Here is a 20,179-nt window from a genome sequence, read left to right as displayed (position 1 = left end):
TTTACCCACATATTTACCCTTTTTTCAGCTCTCCGTTTCTTGGTGCAATTTCATATTTTTTCTAGATATATGCTTCTAGATTGGCAGTTATTTTCTCTCATCACTTTCTCACTTCATTCCATTGTCTTTTGCTTCCATTATTTCTTTTGATGAGTCAGCTGTCCATTTCATTGCTGCTCTGTTGAAGATAACCCATGTTTTCTTCTCTGGCTGCATTTAATATTTTCTCTTTCTCTTTGGCTTTCAGCTATCTTACTTTATGTCTCTAGGTGTGTTTTTCCTTATATTTGACTGGCTTGGACTTGTAGAATTTCTTGAATCTGTGGGTTGATATACTTTGTCATTTTGGAAAATTCTTAGCAATATCTCTCCAAATATTGCTTCTGCCTCATTCTTTTTTCCATTATTTCTGGGACTCCAATGACACAAACATAAGACATTCTCATTTTATCACATAGGTCAAGAAATTGCAGAAGGATCATCTGCTCCTGGATGGATTAAAGTAATCAGCAACAGTACTGTGCTGCTACAAAGGACAGTTAGGAAAACTTGAAACAATTCAGAGATCATTGGTTTAAGAGCATGGAGAAGCTGCTGACATAATGAAATCGAAGGAGCTGATATGAGAAAACAGAACCTGAGAAAAATGAGATGATATCTGCAGCTAGTTTTACCCAGTATTTTCAGATTGTTGATGTGGGGAAAAGGCTGAGAATACAGAGTTAAAAGTTTCCACTTTTCAGTTATTTTACAGGTTGCTAAATCAAAGAAGAGAAAATTTAATTTTTTTTAGAAGCAAGGTCAGATTTCAAGTCTTTTTCTCTTATCTACTGTCATACATAATGTAGTATAAATAACACTGGCTTTAAATTTAAATAAATCTGCATTTGAATTCTAGCTCCACTATTAAGCATACGACCAAGAGTACATTAAATATTTTCTCTGAAAATGTTTATACATATTTAAAATGGATATAATAATAGTACTAAACATTTTGGATTGTGGTGATGATTAGCAATAACTGAAATAAATGTTTGGCACAAAATAGGCATTTCAAATGGCAAATATTCTTAGAGAAGGATGCCTAAATTATCATTGTTAACCTTTACATGATTGATAAATTAGTGGTAGGCGCTTTAAAAATAATATAATTCTTTGTGCTGAATCATACACCTCTGACTGAAACCCTGTAATAATGACTCAGGTGTGAACTAAGAGACAGGAGTAATATAATCTGTTCTCTACGTGACACAACTTGTCAGCTCTCTAGGCTCTTATCCTTAGATGTGGGTGTGATTCTGTAGGAATGCAAGTGCTCAGACCTGCCTTTGCCCTCATTTCACCTTACTGGCTCTTTTTGGTCTCATGTTAACTCATGTAGGTGACTCTAAGACAAAGAACTTTATTGCAAAGAGAGAAAATTTGTTTCCATAGGCTCATGTATTACCCATTGGCTATAATTTGTGATCTTTGGGATGTGTATGTGTTTTGATATTTATTAAGCACTTACTATGTACTATACACTAGTCCAATTATTTTACATGTATTAATATCTTTAATCCTCATGACAATGCTGTGAGGTGGGTACTGTTGCTAACCTAATTTGTAGATGAGAAAACTAAGGTAGATATTTTAAATAATGTTTCCAACATTTTACAGCTGTGAGGTGGTAGAGCCAGGATAACAACCTTCATGATCTAGTTCTTAATCACTGTGTAATAAGATCTCTCATAATTATTACTATTTTCATTATGAACTTTACCTTAGAGTTCGGAATCCTGGCTGGTTAAAATCATTACTCATTAAGGGCGGGAAAAGAAATGCATGTAGTTTTTGTTATAACTAAACTTGGGAAACTAATTGTTTTGTTATGCATACAAATTTAATTAAAACTCCTTGGAGAAACCCATGCTATTCTTTAACAACTATATTATAACTAATCTCAATGTCAAATACACCTACCCCAAATGTACATAAAAGTAGCCACTGGAGAATTTGTATCATAATTTAATATTTTTAAGTGCTCATAGAATATCAGCTCTACATTTGGTAGACTTCTAGTTCTATTATGAAATTTTGCCTGTATCTATTCCTTCAATAGTAAATTTAAAAAATGCGTTATTATTATAAGACAGTAGCTCCTTGGAATTACATAATTCTAATTCACTCACTTATTCACACTAAATCATAATATTGGTAGGGAATCTTCTTGTATTTTTGCTATGCCCATCGCTCATTTAATTGAGAAATCTCACAGACATATTGCAACAAAGTTTAACACTGTACCTACACTTTAAAAAATATGGCAAAATAAAAATTCCGTGAAATAAGACCGTAGCCATATAAAATACCAAATCTGAAATTGTCAGCAAGTGTTCTAGGTATGTGAGTAGGATAGACAGTCTATTTATTCATTATGCCTTTCCATCCCCATCATTTTTCACCTTAACCTTCAATGGAAGAAACATCAGAGCACAGGTAAAACCAACATGGAATCAAGACTAACTCACAATTTGGAAGGTTTCCTGGAATATAAAGATTCAGAACACAAATGCCACTTATCTGATGGCCTTCCCAAAACCCTAGCTATTAGATGTGTTATATATGAACAGTCAGATCTTTTAAAAGAGTATAAATGGAATCAGTGAACCGTTTCTCTATATTTCTGCATGTATTTCTCTATATTTCTAATGTAGCATTCTACATTAACTAAACGTGTTCTTTTCACAAACTCTCTCTTCTGTCACTTGCACATTTGGGTAGCAGCCATCACCATAAGCTGGCTTCAGGAAACTCCAATATGTGAAATGTAAAGAATAAAAAATCTGGCCACCTTTTCCGGGCTCAGGTTTTAAGCGCATGAACTTAATCCCGGTGTTCTCTGGGTTCTCCTCCTTCTGCCAGTCACAATTTCTAATTAGCTTTCCCAATGGAGGAAGAAGATGGATTATATTTTAATATCTAGAGACTAAAATTAGTTTATATTTTAGCAAGTTATCACTTCTCAGCAGTTGATTTACTCTTGAAGCTGCAAAATCTGTGAGCTCGCAATTAATCATACGTTGGTCATTTTCTTTCAAAAATGTTCAGTTTGGCTGTCTGTATCATAATAGGGGAAAACATGTAATTTATGCAGTTTAGAAATTATAGCCCTGTGTTTAACCATGTCATAATATATTTTCTCACCCGCTCATTGTTCTTAACACTATAAAAGAATGTCATTTCACTGGGATTTATTTAAGCAAAACCTTTAAAGTGAGATCCCTAGCAAAACAGTAACCTCTTGGAGTTGTGCTTTATTTTTCTTTAAATGGGTGCTTTTAGGATTTGTTTTGACCACTCGTGGTTTTGTGGCAACTTTTAAAAATAAATTTTTAAACAGAAAAGCACATGCTTGGCTTTCTTCTTGCAGTGAGAATGCTTTATCTTCTTAAAATTGTCTTTAATATTCTCATGTGCATAACACATGTACAAGTATTCTGTTAATATGCACAGAATACACAAAACAACTCCCCAATGGCAATGTCATAATTTAAAGACACTATAAATTCAAAGCAATAGATATCTTTTAATTCACTGAATTTTAAAAAAACTCGCACTTATTTGAAAATCAAAAACAGTACATATTTTAAGCAGTTTCCCCAACTAACCTCTGCTAGAAAATTAACCCAAAAACTATTTGACATCCTTGAATAGTATATCACAATGCTGCCAGCATACTGATCACTCACTGTGCTCTGAAACAAATCAATTAGCCTGCCAATTGTGTTCATTAGAATTCATTCATATCCCTATAAAAAGTTAATTAAAAGTGGGAGTGAGGAGGAAATCATGTCTAACATTCTTATTAAATCCAAATCACTAAAGTAATTTCAAATCTAAATCAACAATCATTACTAAAACTCTCTCTCAAAAAGGTATAGTATACCTCAAAATGAGAAAAAGCAGATGTGAGACTAGAACTCTGTGATAAAGATTTCCAAATTAGAGTATTTATTCTAGTATTGTCACTATTATTTTATTATGATTATTATTGCATTTTCTTGTTGATGTCCTTTGACTCTGATAAAGGTGCCTCTTTTTGGCTAAACCTCCGAATTTTATTAGCATAAGTGAATACTGAAACTAGCACTGTACCTCATTTTTCAAGAACCTCAGCCTAATATAGCATTTTAAAATGAATGACAGCACAGAATAACCAGTGGAACATGGTATTATAAGCCAAACGAAATTATCTTGATAGAAGGACCATGGAGTGTGGAAACCAGCTGCCAAAACAGAAAGAAGTCGACAAACCGTAGCTATCTGATTCCTAAAAGAGACTCAATTCCTAGCATAATATCTAAATGCCTCTGGTAGAGCTGTTAAAAGCAAAAAGTGTTTGAATGTGAAATGTTCTGATTATAACACGAAGCTCTCTCCCATCTTCTCTATTTCTTCCATATTGGATAAGGTAGAAGTTCCTTTTGTTTTCAGAGGTCCAAAAATGAGAGCCCATGTGAGGGTGGAAGAATCTTCCTGACAAGCCCCGGAAAGCTTTAGACTAATTTCATATTCAGTTCTTGGCACTGAGGTCTGGGTGGAGGTGGGCAGGTCCACCCTGCCTTTCAGTCTCATTAATCATTTGGCTTTCCCTGGCTGCTCACAGCGTCTTCTGGAGGAACACTTCTCTTTATTCGTTCAGACAACCCTTTGGATTAAACAGAGCCAGCTAAATGTCAAAGCAAATCTGAGTCTTGATGCAGATAATCATTTCAATAATATTTCTCCATTTGTGCCCAAACACCAGGGGAATAAAGCTTTTCTGCTGTCAGGTACTGTAAGACTGCAGTTGGTGTAAATGCTTGACACTGAGCCAGATGGCTTAGCCGTGCCTCAAACATATGTTCAACAAGCAGGCTTGCACACATTGGAATTTTATTATTTTGAACCGGTGAGGCTTGCATATTTATTTACTTGACCCCCTTTGGTGTCACTTTGGTATTAAAACAATCAGTTATAAAGCTTCTCCAAGCAATAGGGTAGGGCTAGTTTATAAACTACTTGTCAGTTTCATATCACCAGCTGCAGTGAAGTATTCCTCATCTCGTGGCCTCTTCTTGATAATTTAAAGAAAAAAGGTGGCAAGGTACATGTGGCTGAGGGTGGAAAGAAATGGGAATTGAAGGAGAGAATGCTAGCATACTCCGAGAATAAAGACGAATATGCCCTTTTCTAACCAACTCTTTATATGACCTGGGGACAAGTAATTTTCTCATGTATTACCATGTATATTTCACTCAGAAAATCTTGTCTAGGCTTTAAGGAAATCAACCATTAAAATATACAGCTACAGATACCCTTCAAAATATCAAAGTAAATCTATATATGTGTATACACATACACCTTGACCCCCACTATCATATATATATGCAACTATATGTTTATATGTATAATAAAAATGAAAACCCATGCTATTGGTTTTGCCAGGGAAGAGTTTGCAATCATTGCAAATATTTATCATGCTGCTAATATATTTTTCAGAATAAAATTTTAAATGGCTTACTAGTTGGTGGAAAATATATTTATAGAAAAGTTAATTTCATATTACTTGATAGGTTCAAATTCAGCATTAAAAAAGACCATAGAATAGATATCAAAAACTATGAACTTGTAAATGAAATACATAGGTTTTTGTGTATAGATTCTCTACCATGGAAATAAATTTCTACCTATAATAACACGGTATCTTAGGGATTTTAGAGTTCATTAGTTCCAACACTTTCATTTGATAGAAAGAAAATTCAAGCCCAGAGAAATTTACTGACTCATCCAAAATCACACAGCAAGTAAATGTGCATCAGAACAACAAACCTAGGCACGTGTTGCCCACACACTACTGCACCTGTTATCTGTGTTATGTACATTTGTCCTTCTACCAAAGTAAACTTTTGCTGAACTCTTGGCTATATTACAAATGTCCTGCTGGGAGACACAGATCTACCTGAGATAAAATGCTCCTAGGACAGTGGTTCTCAACACTATCAAACTTCATATGCCTCATTTTATAACAAATATATTGTAATGCTCCCATTATCATCCTGAACTAAATTTCATAGGTAATAGAACTTACCTACATAGATAACTTTTAAACATCAACTCAATACCCTAATTATATTTTTATTAAAGAATAAATAAAAAGACAGTAGTAATTTGTGGAATACATGTGTGTTTTGATATGTTAAACACTTGGAAACAACTATACTAGATAATGTAGTGAAGTAATTAGATGCTTGCCCCTTTAAGAAGAATTCACCTGAACACATAGCTATAAAAATGCAAGGTATTTAATCAATGACTCAAATATCATAAAGGATTGTTGCTGATGATCGACAAGATTTTCCAAAATAGTGCACTAAATCTTGGTAAAATTTCAAACCAAATTACAAGCATTGAAATTTTATTATTTTGATTACTCTTTTTGAATGTGTATTTTGCATTTTTAGAAAATTTTGCACATATTAAAACTACATAGATGTACTTTGTTTTAATATGTAAATTGAGATAGGTTCTAGACTCAGATCATTACCAACAGTATTTTCAACTCCCTGAATGTCTATCTGGAGGGACATTTAAAGGTCATGCAGTATTCAGGATAGCTCTTCACTGTAGGGATGTCTAAAGTCCTACTTCCTGTCTAATAAATGCCAGTAGTTCTCCTCAATAACTGCAACAATCAACAATGTCCCCACAGCATTCATGATGCCCCAGAGTAGAACCATCATCATAGAATATTGTATGTGGACTTGCTTCAGCACAGGAATCAAGGTAACCAATATCAAAACATGAAAAAGTTAGTCTATATGAAGAATATATCATTTTAAATGAATTCTTAATTTTAAACATTATACATGCCTGAATTTATATTCTTTATACATCTGCAGAGAGGAATTTCATTTTAAAATGATAAGCTTTAGATTGTGTCTTTGCAAACAGGTAACAGAACATAATTTCAAAATCAGAAATCCTAAGCTAACATTAATATGAAATACAGTTTAATTTAAAATGTAATTCATGTTAAATTTAATATTGGTTTAATTATATTTTATAATAACCCAATACTTAAAAACAACATTAAATTTTTTTGCAACGGCAACATGTTTTTCTTATGTAGATGTGGGTATTGAGTAAATGCTATTTACTTATAATATAGAATTTACAAGAATTTTTATGTCAGTCTAGGGAAACAGTACAACTACCTTTGGAAATGAAAGATAACATACCATCAAGTATAGCTTGTGTTAGTTATACTACACATTTACATCTTTATATTGGCCTATGATTTACTGTAATCAGATTCAATAATTAAGCACTGTCTGAGTTCTTAATTGACCAGGATGCTGAGAATTCCTTTTATATGTGACCAGTTTCTATTAAAGACTTTTAACTCTTTCAACCCACCTATATGTCAGCAACCAGTTACACAAATCTTAAGAGAATGTCTCATTATATATGTAGTTCTGATACATCATGAGCTATAATATATATTATTTATTCATTTTCTTTTCTGGATTGTTTAACTTTCAGTTGTAGCATCCTTCCACAAAAGAACATAAAGACATCATCTGCCTCTTATTCTCTTCTCAGCTGTACATTTACTGTGTGTGAAAGATCTCCACCATGTCTAAGAAAGGAATAGGCACAAGTGAAGAACAATAGCCCATTTCTATGTCATGATGATTCTATACTGAAATGTACAGTATATCTTTCTCTTTTTAAAATCACTTCGTGTCACTTGGCCAGTCCAAGGACTCCAAAACACAATGGAAACTTACAAAATACAAGAGCATTCACAGTACAGCATTATGCTAAAGGTTCAGCAAGCCACTTTCTAACTAAATTAACTATAAAATCACTGTAACTGGGACTAGGAGCAAGGCTGTGGAGACATCTTTCATTCCTTATAGTAGCATAGAATAGATTACTCCTTTTCTGAGGTTATTCTGCCAATAATATGCCCAATTCTACAAATGTGATTTGTTTTTTTCCAATAAAATAACTGGCTTAACACAAAAATAACCCATTTGTGATGGGAGAAAGAAAGAGTTAAATTTAGTAAGTTCTGTTGCTGGGGCAGCAGTAGTTTAATAAGAGTTGCATTATTAAACATGTGTAATTTATTCTTCACCTCGTAGATGGGTAGTAGCAGATGATTTTGAAAGGTGAAAATGGAAAATGACAGAGATAAGCACCTAGTCTATTGTTGCCTAACCACAATCCCCTCCTTCCACTCACAACTAAGATGGCAGGATGAACATCTAAACTCAAAGTGCTGAGAGGAGGGATCAGAGGATTCATTCAATTTAAGCATCCATGGGGACATAAACAGCTGTTACCAGGTTGATGCAATCCTGGCTTTGACATTAGAGCCATCAGTGGGGAGAATATTTAATACAACTAAACAGCCAGAGAGGACATAGAGATGAGATCTCAGAGGGCATGGAGCTGGGTCAGATCCTTTAGAACAGTGCTTCTTATTTACGTATGTGCTATTCTTTCATAGATCTGATTAAAATATAGATTCTCATCGAGGAAGTCTGTGGCACAGCTTAGATTTTGCTTTTCTAACAAGCTCCGGGGTAATGCCAATGCTGCCAATCTGTGAACCACACTACTTGTAGTAATGCTTTAGAGAGCCTTGGAAACAAGACCTTTCTTGAGAATGGGGAGGCTGATGGGGAAATGTAATATGGTGAGGTACATGCAATGAGAAGCTCAAGAAGGGAATGCTGATAAACACAAAGAAACAGAAACCTTGTAAGGTTAACATCACACATCAAGAACAAAGTGCAACAGGTAAAAGAAATGTGGCACTAATTCTGATCAAGATTTTCCTTATAAAAGAATATAATACCAAATAAGTATGGTTTAAGAAGACTGAGACCTTGGGCACAATTGAGCACTACAAAATTTTTATCATAGTTTTCACTCTAAAGAAAAGTAATGAGCTCTGAAAGCCCCTGAAATTTATGTTCGTCTATTAAAGAATTAAGATATGGTAAAGAAGTATCCATTAGTAGTTAGTTTTAATTCCAGATCTGGATCTTGTTAAACACTGTTGTGGAGAAAATATTTCTGAATGAGGCAATAGCATGGACAATGATATATAAATACTTTTTATGATAAACCAACACTAATTTGTATTAGTTAGTTCTTATTATCATTTTACTACAGAAGGGCATCTCTAATGTCCTTTGGAGAAAATAATCCTTTAGTTTAAAAAGCATTTGGCTGTGATATGAAATCTATAAAAGCTTTAGTAGTTGATTGGATTCTAATTTGTGACGCATAAAATTATATTGCTCAACACTTACATACAAAATCCTTGTAATATGTATGTTTTTCTGTAGATGACTTTAAATGTTATTCAATAAATTGACTTCAACTTGAGCAACTTTAGCACATATACTTTGACCCACCTATATGGTGCTTAGGAAAAACTAAAATAAGTGAGAAAATAATTTTTAAAAAGAGCAGGGAGCAGGGAGCTCTTTCTGAAATTGGGATAAACTGTTGTCCCAAATGTGACAGGCCATTCTTTCTCATTAACTCTCACTGGTTCTAGGCAAAAGTATAAAATCAGTTATCCTTACTGCTAGATCATCCTCTCAGTTTAGCATTTTTACTTCTTTATGGATGTTTGGAATATATATATACAATTATTATTTTATTGAGGTCCCATTGGTTTATAACATTGTGTAAATTTCAGGTATCCATCACTATATTTCAGGTTCTGTATAGACTGCATAAAAATATAGAACACTTCATGAATTTGTGTGTCATCCTTGCGCAGGGGCCATGCTAATCTTCAATGTATCTTCCAGTTTTAGCATATGTGCTGTCGAAGCAAGCACTGGAATATATTTTTGTAATGCTATCTAAAGTGCCACCACCACTTCTCGCCTGGGCTAATCCCTTCTCTATTTTTTTCCTTTGATCATATTTCTCTTCCATACCCCCTTCTCATTTTAACCTCATTAATCACACATACACATACTTCTCTATCTACACCTATAATTCCTAGAGCATATATAGAGCAAGGATAATGAATCTAGTCTTATTTTGACTAGTAGCCCCCAAGAACTTTGCTCAATATCAATTGCAATGAAAAGTATTAAACAGTAGCTAGCTATAGACTTTCAAGGTTTGTGTTTGTTTTTAGTAGACAAACTGGTTTTACTGACACTGGCATCGTGATCTTATAAAACCAAGTACTCATAGCCTCAGGAAAAACAATTGAAAACCAGAAACTAGCCCGCTAAAATATTGCTACCCTGTGTAAAGTAACAAAAGCATGTACATCCACTTCTGCAACTCAGGATGGATCCTGATCTCAACGGCATTCTACAGACCGTCTATTTACATAGCCAGAATCTTTCACAGTACATTATGGGTTTCTGGGATGTTAGAGACTATATTGCAACATCTCACCCAAAATAGCATGTGGGTAACTGTAACAAATGCATCCCAAAACATTACACTACAACTGTTTCTAATATTTAGTCCTTTATTTAGACATTACCAAAGCTTTAGTTTCTATGATGCTGACTTGAAACACATTGAGTCATCATCCGGGGATGACAGGGCAGGGGGATGGGGAGTAATGGGCATGGCCTTTAGGGAAGAATCCTAAGGAAAGGGCTGGTGTTGTCCATCAGAGATGCTGTCCTTTGATTCTGATACTTCTTTGGAGGTATTTGCATTTTTCAGTGAATACAAATGTAATATTTTTTCTGCTACATAGGAAGTAGCCATGATTTGCAGTTAAAATCAGGTAGAAGTGATGTTATAAGGAAATTCATAGTCCTCATAAACTTGATAAATTTTCTATTATCTAACTTTAGTGATGGTACATGTGTGTATAATACATAACTTTCTAAAATAATTCTTTTGTAGTTTGCCTAAAAGGATTATATTAATAAGAAATCTTTCCTCATGCTAATTTAAAAAATTTGATTCCAATGACAAATGATAAATCCAAATTAATGGTATACTCTCATAATTGAATTATAAATATCAATATGACAGTTGTTCATTTTTAAATATACATAAATAAAAGTAATAATTTAGAGTATCTCTCTCAAGAGAAAACCAGCTTCTGTTTAGGATTAGAAATGGATATGCTCTGCTATCACATCTCCCAGCATATCTCTGCATGTTCTTTGATTTTTTCCTCTCTCTGCTCCCCTTATGAATAAACTCATCTTATTCAACAAGTGCTTCTTCCTCAGTATACCTGGAATCCACCTAATCTTCTTCATTCTCATTCCATATCCTGCTTGAGGTTCTTTCCACCGCCTCAACCTAGACCATGCAGTAGTCTTCTAATGAGTTTCCAAAGGTTTTACCCCCCGCTTCCGAAAGTCTTTAGAGTTAATTTCATCTTATCATTCCCACTCGACAATCTTATCCTTAGGATAAAGCTGACATCTCTTATCCTGGCATTTTAGGACTGAGAGAGTCTAGATCTAAATCATTCTTCCAATTTACATGCTAGTATTTGTTCTCTTTGTTCCTGCCATATTATCTATCCCCTAAATATAACATGGGCATTCATACTTTCATAATTTTGCTCATGTTGTATGTGTGCATATGTGTGTCTTTAGAATTCTCTCCCCCAATCATCTCTGATCCATTGCAGTCATGACAGATGAACTCATTCTCCAGTTCATCCATGAAGTCTCGTTCATCTCTTCTATCTACAGAGCTCTCTCTATTCCATAAAGTCCCGTTACACTTACTTCTGCAAGGCTATTTGTTAGTTATTTATTGTCTGGAATTATCATTCACTGTTTTCCATTGGAAGTATTACTGGAGCTAACAAAATTGAGAACTTGAAGACAAGGGTGATGTATCTTATTTATCTGCATAGCACCTGGCCATATGATGTATATAATAGCTACTCAATAAATACGTATTTGAACAATCAGGTAATAATGACAGAGCAAAAGGCTTTGGCTTTGATACAACTATATTAACTTATCAAGAGATGTTTTCCGTAAAACTGACTATATTGAGCATATATTTTAATATCAAGCTATATCTTAAAATGTGCTATGAAACATATGTGTTAAAGGGATTGGTACTTTGGTAATGTGCATAAATGTCTACTGAATTATATATTTTTAAAATTCAGATATTCATATATTATCATTTTTAATACATCTATAATTTATTTGTAAGATAAATTAGGGAATACTTTTCTATAAATCAAATTAAATTATATATCAAATTTACAATATAAATATTCCAAATATCAAAATGTAATAAAAAAAATCACAGAGAATATTTAAACCAGAATATGTCAGTAGAAACTAATAATAGTTAATAATAGTGTTTATGAACTTAGCATACTGTTTTACTCACAGTATTTTTCACAAATATTTCAAGATAATCTTCTGTATTTCAACAGGGACTTTATATTCTTCATAAAACATAACTATTAACAAACATAACACGGCTCATAAAAATCCTACTTTGTTCAAAACCATTTACCTTGTCCTTGCTGTTCTCAATCTTTATTACTTTACATAGGGATTTGTGTAGCTCATTAAACAATTTCATCACATGAAATTAGTTATTAGTTAACTCTATTATCTAATTAATATATAAGTATCATCAGTTTAAAAGGTAAAGAACTTTTACTCTGTTCTTTTATTTCTGGCCTCTTATTTCTAAAAGATATGTGTGTACGTATGTATGTATATGTTATGTCTAAAGATCGAATCACAGCTAATGTCTACAGAGAAGTTACTCCCGTAGTAACTATTGGGAGTTCAGGATGATTTTACCAATAAGACCTATCAATTTTTAGCTTAACTTTAACTTATCTTGAATATAAGTGTAAATATGGAAATGCTGATTGCATCTGATCCCTGCTGTGAAGTACAAGATGTAAGAAATTAAATTCATATAACACTAGCCAATGATGATTCAAATGAAGAGGTTGCAGCATGAAGTGGTGGAGATGCCCTGACTAGGAATCAAAGGACCCAGATGCAGGTCTTCCCTGACATTCTAGATGACCTTGGGCAACCTCTGAGACAGGACTTTCTATCTGAAATTGCAACTGAGGTGCCAGGATGTGGTAAGTGCGAAATTCCAGAGGAAAGGGCTGACTCGATGAAAAATTATCAAGAACTATTTCAGGTCTCTTGAAATTCCTCACTCACTTTGAAAGTACGAAAGTGTTGAGAATGGATTTCTAGAGGGTATTTCTTTGGTGAGAGTTGCTGCCAAGCTGTGGATTCCATTCTGAATAAACTGGAGTGTTTGCTGCCCACTTTTTTATCTAGAAAAAAAGGGCTTCAGCCGCACCATTCAGGGACCTTAATGGGAAGGAACTTCTGCAGCTTGCAAGACAAGAGACTGGTGTCCGACATATCTTGAGGAATCTCAAGGCAAGCAGCTGTGCTAAAGGCAGGTGAGAGAGAAAATGCAGCCTTTTTTGGGTAGAAATGCTCTCCTATCCATGACAAGCACAGAATGTATGAGTGTTTCTCATTCACTGGGCCAAATAGTATTAAGAACTGACCCAAGCCATTTCAAATTCTGCCCAGGAGTGCCACTTGGAATGTAGTGGGGAGAGGCTCACGGGAAGACCAGAGCCTGGAGATGTGGCTGCTGTAGCTATGATTGGAAGGCCTAGCAAAGGGGACCTCTGAAGAATCCGCAGAAGTTCCCAACAAGAAAGTCATCTTTAAACAGTACCAAGACTCAGAGAATGTGAATCAATCTTACATAATACTAGTGTACTTTCTGTGCCTTCTTTCATTTTCTCACACTGTCTTTGGAAGAGCCAGAAACCACTTCGCAAGCTGAGAGACGAGAAGCAGAAAATGAAAGAACATACTGACTGTACCCACTTACCAGGTGTCAATAGGCTACCTGAAATCCTCCCCAGTGGACAGAATGGAAAAGATTTAATTCTCAATCAAGTTTGGAACTGGGTGTTCTAATACCAAATTGAGACTGCTTTCTGAGTTAGAGGGAGCATAGAACTTATCATTACCTAAAAATGACTACCAAGTCTTGGGGTCACCCCAAGTTTTATCCAATAGAAGAAAAAATTTGCCCTATGGTACATATTTTGAAGGGTGAGTGAGAAAGAAAAATAAAGTGAATGTTGGTTATATTCGCCCAGTTCTGCCAGTTCAACATACAAGTCATGCTACTTAACTTGTCTGCCCCTCAGTTTCCCCGTGTGTAAGACAGGTGGTGAAGAAGCTGTTTTTAGAATTAAATATTTTATATCACGGAAGTCTGTCTTTTCTGGGAGATGGGAATGGCAGAAAAGGTAAAATCACATTTTATGAAAATAACTTAACCCTAATAGCAAAATCCGATCAAGATGGCCTGTGTGCACCCACAGACAACACTACAAATCAAACTCTTCCAGTGACGTAGTGGTAAACATCCCAAGTAAACATCCCAAGTAAAATAACAGTAAATTGAATTCAGAAGTGTATTAAAGAATAACAAGCCATGACAAAGTAAATTTTTATTCTATAAATGCAAAGATAGATCAATAAAAATAGATTTGCTAATATACTTTATCATATTATCATCTTAGACACTATGAAAAAACATTTCATAAAAGTCAACAATGATGTCTCACAAGTAAATATTCTGAAATCTAAGTGAAAGGATTTCTCTTTACAATAATAATGACTAATACCGCAAAGAACATCATGCCTATTGTTAAGACTCAAAGAACTCCTATGCATCAGGAAGAGAGAAGATTTTGCATTATCAATTCAATGTTCTATATTGTTCTGAAAGTTTTAGGTAATGCAATAGGAAAATAAATATAGTTAGATATAAGCAGAGAAAGTATCATTATTTTCAGCTATTCCTTTTTGCTTTGACATCATAATTAAAACAGCCTCCTTATCCAAATATTATTATAGTCTTTTATCTATCTCCTAATACTTTAATGTTTTTGAAATTTAGAGGTAGACAATGGTCTAAACTTTCTCCAAATATCCAGAATTAGAGTAAGACTATTCATTGAATAATCATTTTCCCCCCTCACTAATTCAAAACACCACCTTATCATATACTAAATGTTACATACATATTCTTGAATCTGTTTCTGGACTCTGTATTCTCTTCCAAATAATCTGTGCATTTTTGAGCCAGCATCCACCTGTGTTATTTATTGTAACTTTGTAAAGTATTTTGAAATTTGATGAGAAAATCTGCCTACCTCTGTGGGCACTCTTTCTACTTGACCCGAAAACTGTTTTGAAGTTTTGTACTTTATAATTGTCATGGGGGATTATTTGTTCTATCTATTGATGTTAAATACTGTTCAGATAATATACACAGTCCTGTTTATGTTTGGGAGATTTATTGAAGATATGTTAGTGTTCCATGAACACTTAAAAGAATTTTCTGTACAAATTTAATCAGCATCATTATCATTCCAATTTCCCATATCTTTATTTATTTTGAAATCTCCCAGTTTTTCATTTGATTTTTAATGTGTCTGTTTTAGATAGCTAGGGATTTTTTCACATCTACAACTCGGGAGTATAAGAAATGTAACTTTATTCTTCCCTAACTGAAATTAATTTCTCTCTCAAGTCTCCTTTTCTGCTGATGCTGAAAGCTTGCCAATTTAGAGGAATGTGTGCTCCTCTAGGTCAAACTCGGGCCCTCTGGAATATGTACTCAGGAAAATTACTTCTCTCTCCTCTACCCATTTTTTTCCTTCTCTTCTTCCTAGCATATCTGAGCTCCCAGGGTCTCACACATATTATTCCAGTTCTAGTGGCAGGGCACCTGGGCTTTCCCCTGCTCTGTTTTCAGGGTCCACCTGGGTCTGGCTTGTTCTTCCCGTCAACACTGGCTCTTCAGTTAATGTTAATCTCTGGCTCATGGTTATATGTGTCTTGACATGTAACTTGCAAAACTCTTCAACCTTGAGAAAAATTTCTCTCAAGCTCTTTGGGTAACTAGACAATTTTAGAGATTCTGTGAAATCTCTACATGACCTAACGTTCTACATGATCAAACTTCAAATATGATTTAAACTGCTATGATTAAAAACAAAACAAAACAAAAACTACAGTTCTATTGACTCCTTCTCTCTGTTTTAACTGTTTCTCTAGAAGCTTCCTCCAACATATCTACTCTTCCCTAGATTTACTAACTTAAATCTTTTTGTTTCTGCTAACTTGATACCTTTTCTAATACAATTAGCCCTACACGATACTTTCCCTTTTAATACAACTTTCTCTTAGAAATACAACCAAATCAACAGCCAAGGAAGAGTAACAGGTTTTACAAAGCACACAAAGAAAAAACATTGCTTGACTATCTCCAATTGAATCCCTCTACATCTGTTAAATTGCTGTGTTACACATGCACACACATGATTTTGGTCATATCTTTTTTTCACAGAATGCTTTTTGACAAAATAAGATTAATCTCCTTGCCCATTCATTGTATTTAACTTTAAAAATGTATATTTTCTGTACTATTTCTATTATTGCTTTTTATTTTATTTTATTATTTTATTTACCTGACATATCTTTGTCCTCTTTCTTTTTTAATCTACATCTGTCATTTTGTTTTGAGTGTTTCCCTTAAGCATCAGTCTTTGTTTCTGAATAGGATATTTAACTGACTCATTTACTGTGTCATATCCTATATTCTTAACCTTCTCATTTGCCAATTTGTTTTTTTAGAAAATGTTTCCTGGTTGCTTTCTTTGCTTTCTGTCTATTGGTAAATGAATTATGCTTTATTTGCCTCTTTTCTTCGGAGATTTAGAAGATACCATATGTGATTTATTTGGAGAGTATCTTTGTAGTTTTTAATATACTTGTATGTAGCTAGATATATATTATCAAAAATAAAATTATTGTTTTAGATTCTCCCTTTATAAAGTGAAAAATATCCATAATTTTAATTCCCTTTATCACTTCTCTAAAAATGAATTTATTTTATTGCTATTATCTAAGATTTTGGACCAAGAATATTATTAATAAATAATTACTTTACACCATACATCTTTTTTTGAGAACTGTTTTACATTTGTATTGATTTTTAAGCATATTTCCCATGATTGTTTAAATGTAATTCTGTAATTTACAGTCAATTATACCATAACTTCCCATTCTTGAGATCTTCCATTTGAATTAATCATTGTCAGTTGATATATATCTGACTAATTTTTTTTAGAAAGGAACGTAGGAGGTATACTCCTGACTATAGGTAGGAGTACACGAGAAATATAGGTTAAGTACACGAGAAATATAATTTTATATATCATTTTGAAATGGCATGTGAAAGGTGGAAATTCTGGATGCTGGAAAAACTGAGGCTCTTTTGTTATGATCTATATACATGTATATAAAACTATATACATGAGTTTTGGTGACACTATTTTCTCCTCTCAAGAATCTATTGATTTTGCTCCCTTGACTTCTGATGATTACTATTCCAGAGAAATCTAAGGTTAGGATGATTCTATTGCCTTTTAATATAATCCTTTTTTTCAATCTTAACGTTTATAGAATGTTTTCTTCATGTTTGATTATAAAGCAAGCTTACCAGGAATTGTCTAAACATTACCCTCTCCTGAAGACACTTTTCCTGAAGAGTACTGTTGATCTTCAGACTAAAGTTTTTCTTTACCAGAGAAAGTTTTCTTCTCTGATATTGTTGGGTATTGATTCTGTTTTATTTATTTTCATCTCTTCATCAGGGATACCAATTATCTGTATGTTTGACCCCTTTTCTATATTTTTGGTAGCTATCATCTTCTCTCATACAATTTTAATTTTTAATAAAAAGATCCTCTGCTTTCTGAAAAAATTTTTCATGCTTGTCCACAACATAAACTTCCTACTTCCATAATATGGATTTTACTCTTTATTGTTTCTATAGCAGATTTTAACTGTGCTAGTGCATTTTAGGTTTCTTTACAATCTTTCCACATTCCTAGGTTGATTTTCATCTTTGATTACATCTAATTTAGCCCCATTTTTATCTCATGCTGTCATTGTTATTATTTTTCATTTCTTCCTTAACAAAAATTTATTATAAATAAAAATAAATGTTATAAAAATATTCCTCGCTTTCATATTGTAAAGTTTTAATTGTTCTCTGTATCTGGAGGATAAAGTACCTTTATTTTCATATTAAAGATTATTTTCAAAGTCTCATGTTGAATATATTTCATTGTACACATCCCTCAGAGAACACAATTTTCACTACTTTTCTCACATTTGTGTCTTCCTTCTATAGACTTCATGAAGATACAATATATTACCAGCACACATCTATACTCAGGAAGATTGCACTACTGGGGCATCTTATATCTGTATAACTGTAAAAGAATGGCCATGATAGGGATGATAGGAAAGAAAATTTCCCTAGGCATTTTAGAAAACAGCTACAACATGGTCTTCAGTCCCTTGGTCAGGAAAGATCTGATATCACTGAGATAAGAGTAAGTGTTAATGGTTGGTAGAAATCTGCATACTGCCTAGTTTTGTTAAGCAGAAACATCTTATGAAGTTCTGCAGATAGTTGATGAAAATCCCTAGTTTCTAATGTGGCTGAAGTATCCCACCCTTAATAGCAGAGGTGTCTATGAGCATTTCACAGGATGTTGGGAGAAGAAAAACAATTGCTGCTAGTACACCTCTATCATCCCAGAACCAGCTTCATCAAATATATTTAAACAGAAATAAGCAATGTTTATTCCCCTTTTGCAATAATTCTATTTTGAATTTTTTACCCATGCATTATTTTCTATCTCGTGATCTTGGCAATGTGTATGAAAAAAAATGATAGTTTATTTCTATAATTAGACATATTAATACACTAATTAATTCTATGCTGAAATGGACCATTAAAAAAAAAACCTGGGGCTGGCCCGGTGGCGCAAGCGGTTGGGTGCGCGCGCTCCGCTGCGGCGGCCCGGGGTTCGCTGGTTCGGATCCCGGGCGCGCACTGACGTACTGCTTTGACAAGCCATGCTGTGGCGGCGTCCCATATAAAGTGGAGGAGGATGGGCATGGATGTTAGCCCAGGGCCGTCTTCCTTGGCAAAAAAAAAAAGAGGAGGATTGGCGGATGTTAGCACAGGGCTGATCTCCTCACAAAAGGAAAAAAAAAAAAAAAACACCTAAGAGGAGAGAAGTCAAGATGGCAGTGTAGGCAGACTCTGAACTCACCTCCTCCCGCGGACACAGCCAATTTACAACTACACGTGGAAAAATTACCCCTGAGACAGAACTGAAAACTGGATAAGAGGAACTCCTGCAACAACGGACAATACTAATTGAGGTGGAAGAGGCAGAAATTCCCTTCTGGAGAGAAAAAACGCCACCTTCACGAGCCACAGCGCCTCACGGCCCCCTGGGAGCAGCCCACAGGTACTCAGCCCTCCCTAGAGGAGCGGGGCCCTGAGCCGGGGAGCGCCCCTGCTGTGGGCATTTTGTGGACCCAGCACAAATGAGACGAGTGGCATAATATCTGACGTTGCTGCGACTAAAACATTGGGGAGTACTCCCAGAAAAGCTGGTTCACAAAGACATTAAAACTGGCTCTTAAAGGGCCCACATGCAAACTTACCCGTTTCAGAAAGCAACCTAAAATCACCAGAAAGAAAGGTGCACAGTTCTGTGGTGAAAAGAGACTCACCTAATAGGCCCTGAGTGCGTCTCGGTGAGAGGTAAGACCTCTCCAGGGACTGGGACATTGGCGGCGGCCATTGTTGTGGCCTGGTGTGGGTGTGCTGACACAGACGCCATTGGAGTTCTCCCTGAGGCCTGCTAGCCCAGGGTCTGCCCCACCTGCTAGAGCACCGATTTAATCCAGCTCAGCCAGGGCAGGCAGCCCACCCTAAAGACTGGCCCCACCCAACAACAAGCCCTCAGGCAACTTGTGGGCCTGCATAGATTGGTGACTGGATTCTCTGCAGCCTGGCAACTGAGCCCACTTCAGTGGGGCAGGGCAGGCACAAGGAGCAGGTGGAGAGTGTGGGGCGGTGGTGGAGAGTGTGGGGCGGTGGTGGAGTGTGTGGGGCTCCCACCGTGGAGAGACTGGGTCCGCTTCAGGAGATCGGGGTGCCCACACGGGGCAGGACTGTGTTGACTGTGTGTGTGGACCTGTGGGCGGCA

General features: G+C 35.0%; 1 long non-coding RNA gene and 1 other non-coding gene across 2 annotated transcripts in view; both read right to left on the bottom strand.

Moving 5' to 3' along the window:
• Positions 1-19,924, bottom strand: part of LOC147916271 (uncharacterized) — a 51,445-nt gene extending 31,521 nt beyond the window's left edge. The window contains exon 1 of the long non-coding RNA XR_015553200.1: positions 19,701-19,924. This is a non-coding gene — a long non-coding RNA (uncharacterized LOC147916271). The remainder of the gene's footprint in view (positions 1-19,700) is intronic.
• On the bottom strand, positions 9,788-9,893 carry LOC147916272 (U6 spliceosomal RNA). The gene has a single exon (XR_015553285.1). It is a non-coding gene; the product is annotated as a U6 spliceosomal RNA (small nuclear RNA).
• Positions 19,925-20,179: the final 255 nt, after the last annotated feature.

Source organism: Ceratotherium simum, chromosome 9, assembly GCF_057802395.1.
Source record: "Ceratotherium simum simum isolate JZ-2026a chromosome 9, ASM5780239v1, whole genome shotgun sequence".
Lineage (NCBI taxonomy): Eukaryota > Metazoa > Chordata > Mammalia > Perissodactyla > Rhinocerotidae > Ceratotherium > Ceratotherium simum.
Note: the sequence above shows the minus strand (reverse complement) of the source record. Positions and strands in the feature narration are given on the sequence as shown.